A 13,778-nucleotide genomic window follows, 5' to 3' on the forward strand; every position below is an offset into this window, starting at 1 on the left:
CACTGCAAAATAGTTAATGTCTGATGTAGAGTTCCCAAACCACACCAGTCTGCCTGATCTTCACAAACATCACTGGTGTGACATGAGCAGCACAGAAACAGATCGTTGTATACAGCGACAACCCTTAGGCCTCAGGATGTTAAAAGTTCTATAGTTTTCCATTGTCTTCCTTTCCCCTTAGTGACACGTCTGCCCTATCTCAGTCAAGAAATCATCTTCTAAATCCGCATCTAAACAGACATTCCTCTGCTCCACAGTTTGCACAGGCAACACGGAGACAAAAGGTGTTTTTCGCAGAGTGTGATCTTTTGGCAGCTCTGGATGAGTTGTGGGGAGAGAATCCTCCTCTGTCCTAGATACCAGTGACAAGCGGTCTGCAGTGGAGCTGCTTTCCAAACAGCTGAATGTTTGTGTACATTCAGTGGTAGACCTATTTCTGTTTTCTCACTTTTTTCTCCTTGGCAAAGGCTGTTTGGTTCAAGTTGGCTGCCAGAATGCAGGAGCGCTTTTGATTCCTGAGTATGTTCTACCTCAGTGCTGGCTTCCTGCAGTTCATCTTTGTCCACTTCTTCATGCATCAGGCACAGATTTGTATTAAACTCACATTGAACTTCACAAGCTACAATATTAGTAGGTTTCTTTGGATTCTGAGATACACTAATGTCTTTAAAATCCTTTCCACTGCTGTCTTCAGTTACACTTTGGACTTTGGCTTCTGGATTGTCAGGTAAACTTTCAATCTGTCCGGGTGTAATTTCCAATATATTTTTTTTTTTCTAAGTTGATTGCACTACTGGTTAATTGGTTAATTATTTCTGCATCACTGTATGTTTGAATTCATAATGATTCAGTGAAGACAAGTCTTCATCCTTGGATTCATATTCTTTGTGAGATATGAATGAAAGCACCTCTGGCATAACCTCTGCCAAACTATCTGTGCTTGTTTCCATACAGATTATCTCTTTTTCAGACATCTCTACTGGTGCTGCAGATTGGCTGTAACTTGCACTGGCAGCAACAGCTGAAGGGTGACATCAATATGGTGTCTCCTGTGAGGAAAAAATCTGTCTCTGTTGTTATGTCTTCTGCAGATATTTGTCCATAATCCGTTTCTTGCATTGTTTCCAAATTACTCTCCCCAGACCTGAGGAGACATTCTGTAACAGTTGATTCTGCTCCATGTCCAGCCAGTGTCTGAAACTCATAGCTGCTTACTAGAGAGCAGTTCTTATTTGCTAAGTCACTGAGAAAGAAACCTTCATCACAACATGTTGGTATTTTTTGTATTGGCAAAAGCTGCCCATGGTTTCCAAATTGGATGTGTTTTACTGCAGATATCTGTGTTGAGGTCATATTAAGAGCAAGTCCCATAGAAGATTCAGCAGTAGATGCACTGACAGATGCACTTCCCCTGCCTGAATCTGTCACACTTAATTGTGCCATCAAGTTATTATAGTCATTGTCAAGCTCATCTTTTGAAAAAGTTCGCATTTAAGTCTATGACAGTGAAAAAATACTGTTTGATCATTCTGTTTAATACGCAGTCTTAAGCTACATGTGCAGTTCAGAAGGATATAGAAGGCCAGATTCCAGCTTGCAGCCGGTTCCTTAGATGTGATCTACATCATCTGCTCGTATTTTTAGTTCTTTTATCTATGAAATTTCGGTAAGGGAACAAAATTCACAACATAAGCAGCACAAAGGAAAACAAATAACTAGTTATAAGAACATGTAACTCCATAATCGTGGAACAACAGCACAGAACAGGTAAAAACTACACCTGTTATATTAAAATCCTAAATCACTCACAGGTTTTAATTAATTTCCCGAATGTAAAGCTAACTAAACCTAGCTTTGAGATCGTTATATTGGGAGGCAAACTAGAAAAATTTTACTAAATTCAACCTGACTCTAGTAACTCAGCTTTATTGCAATCTCTACTGATTTCCTGACAGATTATCATGTGGTCTCCAGACATTTCTGCTTTATAAATCAAATGGGCATAAAAAGTTCTAATTCACGCATCAGTAGTTTTGGAAAAGTGTAATTTAGCAATCTGCTCTTTTATCGGTATAAACACACGCATTTTGCATCTTGTTAGGTTATTTTAAAAATAATCTGAAATTCATGTAGTATAACTGTTGACATAACATCAGTGCCAAGAGAGATAAGTCAAACTTCACAGCATAGTGTGTGCCTGAGTAGTGTTTTTAGAAAAGCAATTAGGCTGTATGCTATATCAGCAGTTATAAAACATTTAAAAACATATAATACGTTTCGTTTGACCAAACTGCTCTGTACATACTGTACGAATCCACGACAGAAGATATATATTAAAATCTGAAAAAAAATGTACTTGCTGCTATGTTATAAATAGAATATTAACAATTGCTTAAACAGTACATGAAATGCAACTCAAAGTTGCAACTCTGTCATAAACACAGAAGAAAAAAAGAAAGGAAAAAATAATGAATTCACTAAGCTTGACCAAGGAAAAGAAATAATATCAGACAGGAATGTAAATTAACATCCAAATGTTAAAATCAGCTGAGTAAACCTTTTTAAATACAATTCTAAAGATGTGATTTCCACTGTCACAATAACTTCTCAGTTTATAACAGGAAGATAGAGAGATGTTTTACCTAAGAATTAAGGAAATCCTCAGCCTGCCAGCTTTCCATTTATCTTATTTGCAGATTTGTAGTTTTTGGTGTATAAGTTCTACTCTCTCCCTAGTCCTGAGAAACTGCTGGAGGTGGTTTGAGTCCCACCCAGTTGCTAAGCAACAAATGATCTCTATTGTGTGAACCTTATGTCTCCTGCTAAGACTGAACACGAAATTTGGGCAGAAGGTCTTTACAGGGGTAAAATGTAACTAAAAGCAAGGCAACTCACTAAAGCTTTTATATAAAGATTCATTCTCTGGGAAACTCTTAAAATTTCTTGCATGCTAACTTTTAGTAAAATACAATCTTTTAGTTTTAAGTTATCTACAAGTGAGTAGAAGGACTAAAGAGAGAGATTCTGCTTTCTGTTCTCAGTTACCGACATGCCTGGATTCTGCGGGGCAACTCCCCCGCAAGTCAGTCACCGCCGAGCTGCTGTTCCCCGGGCTGCTCCGGGCGCCGTGCAGCTCCCGGGGATGCCCGCAGAAGTCTGGCTGGCTCTGCAGAAGTAGCTGTCGGCGTTGCCTCTGTCGCTGAGGTGCCTCTGCCGCCGAGGTGCCCCTGCCGCCTTTTGCCGTGGCTGCCAGCGCCGCCTCCCCCACGGCCGAGCCGGCGCAGCGGCAGCCCCAGCGCGCAGCCCCCAGCCCTGGAGCGCGGCCTCAGCACCCGCACGCCGGACTCTGGTTTGAGTAATCCTAAAGGGAATTTTTATGCTGTTATGTGTACCCGAGACACTCTAACGGGAGGAAATTCTCCCGGACTCTCACCTCTGGCTTTTAACAGTTACTAACAAACGTATGGCCGCTTCTCCACACATGCACTAGCACGGTACCGTTAACAATACAGTGAGCTCACAACAACGTTGGACACACAACACAATTAACACGAGAGTTAACAAAAAATACGGAAAGGCAGTTCTCTAGCCTGCCTCTCCTGTCAACGAGAAGTGGCACTTTTTCGGTGTTGCTCGTTGTGCTAATATAGCATCTTCTAATGCAAGGCCCAATAGCTGCTACTTTCTTTCATATGTACCACACCTGGAAACGGCATGGTTTGTCTTTTTTTGTTTGTTTGTTTGTTTGTTTTTGTTTTGTTTTTTTTGTTGGTTTTTTTTTTTCCGAAAACAGCGTCTGTTGCCATGGCAGCGATTCAGTGGCTTTCTTCCGGGTTGCATGGTGGCTTCAGGCGCCAGCGATGCAGCGCCATCTAGGGACGCGGAGGCTCCCAGCAGTGTCGGTCCAGTTGACACATGCGCAGTAGCAGGCACAGTGAGGAGCGACACTGCCGACTGCGCAGCCGCAAGAGAGAGCGGTGCTGCTGGCACGGCTCCAGCTTCATTCGCCGCCGCTAGTGATGTTCCTGCAGCCCCTACACGTCCTGCTGCTACATGCACGGTGCTAAACGGAGGTGATCTCGCTGCTTCTAAGGGTCCTAGCATTCGCAACATCGCAGCCGCAGGCACGGGGATCCCCCCTACAGCAGACCGAACGGGGCGGGGACCCACCGTAGTCCCGCCATCTCCCGACAGAGCTGTTCGAACCTTCATGAGTTCCCGTCGCTCAGAACTTAACTCTCGTAGCGACTGAACTGCCAGACGCCAAAGCAGAGTACACGTTCTAGGGGCTCCTGACCCCGTAGAGATCTCGTCCCAAAAGAATTCCTTTATAGCGTCCCTTGTGCACACCTGAAAGGCGGTTCGAGCAGCGGGAAGTAGAGTCCTCGCTCTCACCCATGCCATCAACCCCTTAGGGGCGGTTCCATCAGAAACAGGCTCTCCTAGAGAGAATATATATCGGAGGAGCGTTTCCGCGGCCTCATCCCCTTCGGATGCCGCGGGCCCCATGCTCTCTCCCTCGGTCGACTCACCGGGCCAGGGTGAGATTCCTCTGTACCATGCGCATGGCTTTGTTCCGTGATGCCGGGGACAGCATCACCTCCCACGACCGCTTCCCTCAGCTCCTTCCGTTCGCCTTGCGTCCCTGCAGAACTCGACGAAGTAGAACTCCCTGTTAAATGGGCGCCAGATAACGACGGAGGGGTTCAGACAGAAATGCACACAAATCAATATGATTGGCAAAAATGTCCGCTTTATTAGAGGAAAAGCAGCTTATATGCTGCTTGTGATGCAGAGACATGTGATTCTTTTTCAGGTTACATTGGATACATAAGGTAAACACACTGAGCTGTACATTACTAATTGGACCACACCAGGTGTCCATAAAACTTGTTTTCCTGCCAGCATAACTCCTCCTTCACCCTGGCACAGGACCTGCAGTCATATTAGTGGCGCAGTATTTTTTTTACTGTCTGCACCCAGCCATGCCAAGGTGAAGGTCGCAGAAATGCAATGGAAACTGTTCACACAGTTTCTGTCCTCCGACAGTGTAGTGCAGTCACGGTTGGCAGTGAGAAGCAACAAGTCACTGGTTGCTCAGTTGTCAGTTCCCAAGAGGTGCCGTTTGCCCGGAGACAGGGGGCCCAGTCAGCAGCACAGAAGGTCTCAGGTGGCCACGTCCTCCCTTTTGAAGCGGCCTCCACTTTGAAAAATGGCAGTGGCCTTCCGAGCCACCTCATCGGGACGTAGTGGGGGGCACAGAGCAGGCGTGTCGGGAAGCCTGTAAGCCCAGAGTATCTCAGCCAGTGGAGAAACGGGCAGAGAGCAGCGCTGCGGGCAAAGGGGCTAAAAGGGGGCTGCGACCTCCACTGAGCTGAGCCACCTCACTGCGGTTTGTCCAGTGAAGTCTCCCTTTTATTGCAATAAAAGTTTATTTTTTTTCGTCGGCTCCTCGATCTCCTGGCTATTTCTGTGTTTCCCACTGGCTGGAATTTCAGATGACCACAATCCCATGGTCTCTACAGCCCCGGCTGTCCCGGACCTTCCCATCTCCAACAATGTCGGTGGACAGAAATTGTGTGAACAATTTCAGTTGCATTTCTGAGACCTTCACCTTGGCATGGCTGGGTGCAGAGAGTAAAAAAATACTGCGCCACTAATATGGCTGCAGGCCTTGTGCCAAGGTGAAGGAGGAGTTGTTCTGGCAGGAAAACAAGTCTTATGGACACCTGCTGATATCCAATTAGTACTGTACACCACAGTATGTTTGCCTTATGTATCCAATGTAAGCTGGGGAAGAATCACATGTCTGTGTGTCACAGGCAGCATATGAGCTGTCTGTGCTCTAATAAAGCGGACATTTTTGCCAATCCTATTGATTTGAGTGCATTTCTGTCTGACCCCCTCCGTCGTTATCTGGCGCCCATTTAACAGGGAGTCCTACTTCGTCGAGTTCTGCAGGGACGCAAGGCGAACGGAAGGAGCTGAGGGAAGCAGTCGTGGGAGGTGATGCTGTCCCCGGCATCACGGAACAAAACCATGCGCATGGTACAGAGGAATCTCACCCTGACCCGGTGAGTCGACCGAGGGAGAGAGCATGGGGCCCGCGGCATCCAAAGAGGATGAGGCCGCGGAAACGCTCCCCCGATATATATTCTCTCTAGGAGAGCCTGTTTCTGATGGAACCGCCCCTAAGGGGTTGATGGCATGGGTGAGAGCGAGGACTCTACTTCCCGCTGCTCGAACCGCCTTTCAGGTGTCCACAAGGGACGCTATAAAGGAATTGTTTTGGGACGAGATCTCTACGGGGTCAGGAGCCCCTAGAACGTGTACTCTGCTTTGGCGTCTGGCAGTTCAGTCGCTACGAGAGTTAAGTTCTGAGCGACGGGAACTCATAAAGGTTCGAACAGCTTTGTCGGGAGATGGCGGGACTACGGCCGGTCCCCGCCCCGTTCGGTCTGCTGTAGGGGGGATCCCCGTGCCTGCGGCTGCGAAGTTGCGAATGCTAGGACCCTTAGGAGCAGCGGGATCACCTCCGTTTAGCGCCGTGCATGCAGCAGCAGGATGTGTAGGGGCTGCAGGAACATCACTAGCGGCGGCGAATGAAGCTGGAGCCGTGCCAGCAGCACCGCTCTCTCTTGCGGCTGCGCAGTCGGCAGTGTCGCTCCTCACTGTGCCTGCTACTGCGCATGTGTCAACTGGACCGACACTGCTGGGAGCCTCCGCGTCCCTAGATGGCGCTGCACCGCTGGCGCCTGAAGCCACCATGCAACCCGGAAGAAAGCCACTGTGGATCGCTGCCATGGCAACAGACGCTGTTTTCGGAAAAAAAAAAAAAAATAAAAAGCAGAACCAGGTACGGTACATATGAAAGAAAGTAGCAGCTATTGTGCCTTGCATTAGAAGATGCTATATTAGCACAACGAGCAACACCGAAAAAGTGCCACTTCTCGTTGACAGGAGAGGCAGGCTAGAGAACTGCCTTTCCGTATTTTTGTTAACTCTCGTGTTAATTGTGTTGTGTGTCCAACGTTGTTGTGAGCTCACTGTATTGTTAACGGTACCGTGCTTGTGTGTGTGTGGAGAAGCGGCCATACGTTTGTTAGTAACTGTTAAAAGCCAGAGGTGAGAGTCCGGGAGAATTTCCTCCCGTTAGAGTGTCTCGGGTACACATAAAAGCATAAAAATTCTCTTTAGGATTACTCAAACCAGAGTCCGGCGTGCGGGTGCTGAGGCCGCGCTCCAGGGCTGGGGGCTGCGCGCTGGGGCTGCCGCTGCGCCGGCTCGGCCGTGGGGGAGGCGGCGCTGGCAGCCACGGCAAAAGGCGGCAGGGGCACCTCGGCGGCAGAGGCACCTCAGCGACAGAGGCAACGCCGACAGCTACTTCTGCAGAGCCAGCCAGACTTCTACGGGCATCCCCGGGAGCTGCACGGCGCCCGGAGCAGCCCGGGGAACAGCAGCTCGGCGGTGACTGGCTTGCGGGGGAGTTGCCCCGCAGAATCCAGGCATGTCGGTAACTGAGAACAGAAAGCAGAATCTCTCTCTCTTTAGTCCTTCTGCTCACTTGTGGATAACTTAAAACTAAAAGATTGTGTTTTACTAAAAGTTAGCATGCAAGAAATTTTAAGAGTTTCCCAGAGAATGAATCTTTATATAAAAGCTTTAGTGAGTTGCCTTGGTTTTAGTCACATTTTACCCCTGTAAAGAACTTCTGCCCAAATTTCGTGTTCAGTCTTAGCAGGAGGAGACATAAGGTTCACACAATAGAGATCATTTGTTGCTTAGCAACTGGGTGGGACTCAAACCACCTCCAGCAGTTTCTCAGAACTAGGGAGAGAGTAGAACTTATACACCAAAAACTACAAATCTGCAAATAAGATAAATGGAAAGCTGGCAGGCTGAGGATTTCCTTGATTCTTAGGTAAAACATCTCTCTATCTTCCTGTTATAAACTGAGAAGTTATTGTGACAGTGGAAATCACATCTTTAGAATTGTATTTAAAAAGGTTTACTCAGCTGATTTTAACATTTGGATGTTAATTTACATTCCTGTCTGATATTATTTCTTTTCCTTGGTCAAGTTTAGTGAATTCATTATTTTTTCCTTTTTTTTTTCTTCTGTGTTTATGACAGAGTTGCAACTTTGAGTTGCATTTCATGTACTGTTTAAGCAATTGTTAATATTCTATTTATAACATAGCAGCAAGTACATTTTTTTTCAGATTTTAATATATATCTTCTGTCGTGGATTCGTACAGTATGTACAGAGCAGTTTGGTCAAACAAAACGTATTATATGTTTTTAAATGTTTTATAACTGCTGATATAGCATACAGCCTCATTGCTTTTCTAAAAACACTACTCAGGCACACACTATGCTGTGAAGTTTGACTTATCTCTCTTGGCACTGATGTTATGTCAACAGTTATACTACATGAATTTCAGATTATTTTTAAAATAACCTAACAAGATGCAAAATGTGTGTGTTTACTTTATACCAATAAAAAAGCAGATTGCTAAATTACACTTTTCCAAAACTATTGATGCGTGAATTAGAACTTTTTATGCCCATTTGATTTATAAAGCAGAAATGTCTGGAGACCACATGATAATCTGTCAGGAAATCAGTAGAGATTGCAATAAAGCTGAGTTACTAGAGTCAGGTTGAATTTAGTAAAATTTTTCTAGTTTGCCTCCCAATATAACGATCTCAAAGCTAGATTTAGTTAGCTTTACATTCGGGAAATTAATTAAAACCTGTGAGTGATTTAGGATTTTAATATAACGGGTGTGGGTTTTACCTGTTCTGTGCTGTTGTTCCACAATTATGGAGTTACATGTTCTTACAACTAGTTATTTGTTTTCCTTTGTGCTGCTTATGTTGTGAATTTTGTTCTCTTACCGAAATTTCATAGATAAAAGAACTAAAAACACGAGGAGATGATGTAGATCACATCTAAGGAACTGGCTGCAAGCTGGAATCTGGCCTTCTATATCCTTCTGAACTGCACATGTAGCTTAAGGCTGAGTATTAAACAGAATGATCAAACAGTATTTTTTCACTGTCATAGACTTAAATGCGAACTTTTTCAAAAGATGAGCTTGACAATGACTATAATAACTTGATGGCACAATCAAGTGTGACAGATTCAGGCAGGGGAAGTGCATCTGTCAGTGCATCTACTGCTGAATCTTCTATGGGACTTGCTCATAATATGACCTCAACACAGACATCTGCAGTAAAACACATCCAATTTGGAAACCATGGGCAGCTTTTGCCAATACAAAAAAATACCAACACCTGATGAGGGTTTCTTTCTCAGTGACTTAGCAAATAAGAACTGCTCTCTAGTAAGCAGCTATGAGTTTCAGACACTGGCTGGACATGGAGCAGAATCAACTGTTACAGAATGTCTCCTCAGGTCTGGGGAGAGTAATTTGGAAACAATGCAAGAAACGGATTATGACCAAATATCTGCAGAAGGCATAACAACAGAGACAGATTTTTCCTCACAGGAGACAACATATCGATGTCACCCTTTAGCTGTTGCTGCCAGTGCAAGTTACAGCCAATCTGCAACACCAGTAGAGATGTCTGAAAAAGAGATAATCTGTATGGAAACAAGCACAGATAGTTTGGCAGAGGTTATGCCAGAGGTGCTTTCATTCATATCTCACAAAGAATATGAATCCAAGGATGAAGACTTGTCTTCACTGAAGCATTATGAATTCAAACATACAGTGATGCAGAAATAATTAACCAATTAACCAGTAGTGCAATCAACTTAGAAAAAAAAAATATATTGGAAATTAAACATGGACAGATTGAAAGTTTACCTGACAATCCAGAAGCCAAAGTCCAAAGTGTAACTGAAGACAGCAGTGGAAAGGATTTTAAAGACATTAGTGTATCTCAGAATCCAAAGAAACCTACTAATATTGTAGCTTGTGAAGTTCAATGTGAGTTTAATACAAATCTGTGCCTGATGCATGAAGAAGTGGACAAAGATGAACTGCAGGAAGCCAGCACTGAGGTAGAACATACTCAGGAATCAAAAGCGCTCCTGCATTCTGGCAGCCAACTTGAACCAAACAGCCTTTGCCAAGGAGAAAAAAGTGAGAAAACAGAAATAGGTCTACCACTGAATGTACACAAACATTCAGCTGTTTGGAAAGCAGCTCCACTGCAGACTGCTTGTCACTGGTATCTAGGAAAGAGGAGGATTCTCTCCCCACAACTCATCCAGAGCTGCCAAAAGATCACACTCTGCGAAAAACACCTTTTGTCTCCGTGTTGCCTGTGCAAATTGTGGAGCAGAGGAATGTCTGTTTAGATGCGGATTTAGAAGATGATTTCTTGACTGAGATAGGGCAGACGTGTCACTAAGGGGAAAGGAAGACAATGGAAAACTATAGAACTTTTAACATCCTGAGGCCTAAGGGTTGTCACTGTACACAACGATCTGTTTCTGTGCTGCTCATGTCACATCAGTGATGTTTGTGAAGATCAGGCAGACTGGTGTGGTTTGGGAACTCTACATCAGACATTAACTATTTTGTAGTGCTTGTATTTTTCTGTGTTTCATCTCAGTAGTGTTACAGTGGGTAGCAAGATTTATTTGGAATCATCATATGACAGAAACCTTTTGGCTTACGAGTCTTCCCAAAATTATATGTGGCTGTGCAATAACAATTTTTGAGGTAAAATTCTATATCATATCCAAACTAGAAAAACTTTGAAAGGGTGAATTGCTTGTCCACTTTGAAAACTACTACCAAGTTGCCAGACAATGCTATGTATTTGGTATAGGGGTCAGTGATTTAAGAATTTGTAAAACACTTTTGCAAGACAGAAACGGGGAGAGAACAGGTGACAACCCCCTCAGTTCATTTGCAAAAGTTGTTTCATGTGTTAAGGTCTTTTTTGTACACAGGTGTTTGTAGCTGCCTGCATGATGAATGAAACCTTGGAAAGAAAGAACAAGGTTGATGCTGTTTTCTGCAGGTAACAATGGTAACATCAGGAGCTGTTGTGGCTAACAGTTTCCTCAATATTGTTAGAACACAGTTTTTGGAGCACAATTCTTTTTGGTATTATAAGCATAGTTTTTCTTAGTCATATACACCTTTTTAGTGTTTTTTTAAGCACATGAAATTAAGGATTTAAGAGAGTGTACGAACTTTAAAGTAAGTATTACAGGAGCACAATTTGTCAGCATTATGAGCACATTTTAGTGTTGTTAAGGCACAATATTTTTAGTTTTGTTGGAGCACAATTTTTTAGTATCTTTAAGCATATGATTATAGAAGGTTAAGATCTTAGATTATTCACTGGGTACTGGTGGAGGAAAGTTTACCTGTTTGGTGGAGAAGCTTTAACACCATAAGGTACTAGAGAATTAGTATGGTTTCATTACTCATGAGACACAGTGAAATGAGATTCAAAAATATGTTTGTGTGATGTGTGTTTGAATGATGGTGGCCACCGTGTGAAAGAGAATGAATGAAAATGTATGCATGTATATGTGTGAATATTCACTTACACAAACACTTTTGGATAAACAAATACACCGATACCTTTCCATAAAATGGCAAGAAATCCTGAACAAACTCTCCGGGCTGCAATAGAATGGTATGCAAAGAGTGCAATAGAAACGGAAGATCCAGTGTTAATATACGATCATGTCATTGTGTTATTCAAGGGCCAAGGTGTGAAAAAGAATAACAGAAGACATATGGCCCAGAGTTTAATGGAGTTCCATTTCCAAGGATGTTCTGGACAGAGTGGAAGTTTTAAGAATAAACCCTATATTTAAAGAAGCACTTTTAGGCACACTTTGAGAGCACACATCTTAGGGTCAATAGGTTGCTGAGTTTATTGGTGATGGTGGTGTTGTTGTATGTTTGCGCTTATTGAGATGTTATGGATACAATAAGGAATGTTACAGAAATGCAATTTAAATTGTTCAAACATCAACGGGGGATTTGTCGGTGGACAGAAATTGTGTGAACAATTTCAGTTGCATTTCTGAGACCTTCCCCTTGGCATGGCTGGGTGCAGAGAGTAAAAAATACTGCGTCACTAATATGGCTACAGGCCTTGTGCCAAGGTGAAGGAGGAGTTGTTCTGGCAGGAAAACAAGGCTTATGGACACCTGCTGATATCCAACTAGTACTGTACACCACAGTATGTTTGCCTTATGTATCCAATGTAACCTGGGGAAGAATCACATGTCTGTGTGTCACAGGCAGCATATAAGCTGTCTGTCCTCTAATAAAGCGGACATTTTTGCCAATCCTGTTGATTTGTGTGCATTTCTGTCTGACCCCCTCCGCCGTTCCGTAGATATAGTTAACAGTTTTCTTCTGGTTACGGAAGAAAAGATTTTATTCCAACACCTGCCTGTGTCTGCCTGGAATGGGGAGGGAGTGCAGGGTGGCCCCAGCAAATGGCAGCAAGCAGATCCAGCAAGGCCCAAAGGGCACCAAGGGCACCCAAAGGGCACCCCGGGCCTGAGTCACTGCCAGAGGTGCAGGCTCTCACGCAGGGTCACTCCCCTGTCCCCTTCGCCTGGGGAAGCAGCCCTTTGGCGTGGCAGCCAGGACACATGGGTCCCGTGCAGGACTCGCGCAGACGGCCCCACGCCCAAAGCAGCCCTGAGCAGAGCCTGGGCACCATCCTGCCGCTCTGGGGCTTTGGAAGGCTGCTCCCAGTGAGCCCACCGTGTCCCCGGTCACCCCAGCGCAGCCCCAGACAGGGCTCCTCCGGGCTGCCCTGGGGCTGCATTGGACAGGGCCCATAAGGGAGAGGGAAGAATGCGCTGGCAACCACATGCGGGGCCTCACAGGAGCCCAGGGAGACGACATCCGTAGATCTCGGGGAGGTGACACTCGGAAGGTCTCGACCTCTGTCTTGGGGGGGATGGCGAGCCACTCAGGAGTTGATGGGTCAGGATCAAAGGGCGGGCAGGCTGGGAATGGGCACACTGCTGTGGGGGTTTGCTCCAGGCCTCCTGAGCAGGAGCAAGATGGGGAGGAGACCTCTACAGGCAGCTTGAAGCAGCCTCCAGGTCACAGTCCCTGCTTCTCGTGGAGACTTCAACTGCCCTGGCGGGAGCTGGAGAAGCAACACAGCCAAGCACCAAGAGTCCAGCAGGTTCCCGGAAAGCGGTGACGACAACTTCCTGGCCCAGGGGGCTGGAGCCTCTGACAAGCCAAAGGAATGCTGTGCTGCTCCACCTCTTCCTAACACACAGCAAAGACCTTGTTGGAGATGGGAAGGTGCGGGACAGCCGGGGCTGTAGAGACCATGGGATTGTGGTCGTCTGAAATTCCAGCCAGTGGGAAACACAGAAATAGCCAGGAGATCGAGGAGCCGACGAAAAAAAATAAACTTTTATTGCAATAAAAGGGAGACTTCACTGGACAAACCGCAGTGAGGTGGCTCAGCTCAGTGCAGGTCGCAGCCCCCTTTTAGCCCCTTTGAGTGGCGGTCTGAAAAATAAAAGCTAGACACGATCCCAGTATGGGGAACTGGAATAGTTTATTGAACACGAGAACACTATTTGAAAGGCATCTGGGGCTGTATGTTAATGAAGGGGCCAACCTATGTTAATTGGGGAGTTACACAAATTTTTACTGCAATTTCCAAATAGTTAATTTTTCTTCTAGTAGGATTACATGGGGGACAGAGGGATTACAGGGGTTTAGACATGGTTTGATACAATCATCTCAAAAGTCCTTTCTGATTTCTGCTGGAGCCAAGCTTGATCCATGAGG

At 45.2% G+C, this 13,778-nt stretch overlaps 1 long non-coding RNA gene across 1 annotated transcript; it reads left to right on the plus strand.

The window, feature by feature from the left end:
• The first annotated feature begins 7,443 nt into the window (after window positions 1-7,443).
• Window positions 7,444-9,053, plus strand: LOC135406464 (uncharacterized). The gene is made up of 2 exons (XR_010426268.1): window positions 7,444-7,921; window positions 8,915-9,053. It is a non-coding gene; the product is annotated as an uncharacterized LOC135406464 (long non-coding RNA).
• Window positions 9,054-13,778: the final 4,725 nt, after the last annotated feature.

Source organism: Pseudopipra pipra, chromosome W (assembly GCF_036250125.1).
Source record: "Pseudopipra pipra isolate bDixPip1 chromosome W, bDixPip1.hap1, whole genome shotgun sequence".
Lineage (NCBI taxonomy): Eukaryota > Metazoa > Chordata > Aves > Passeriformes > Pipridae > Pseudopipra > Pseudopipra pipra.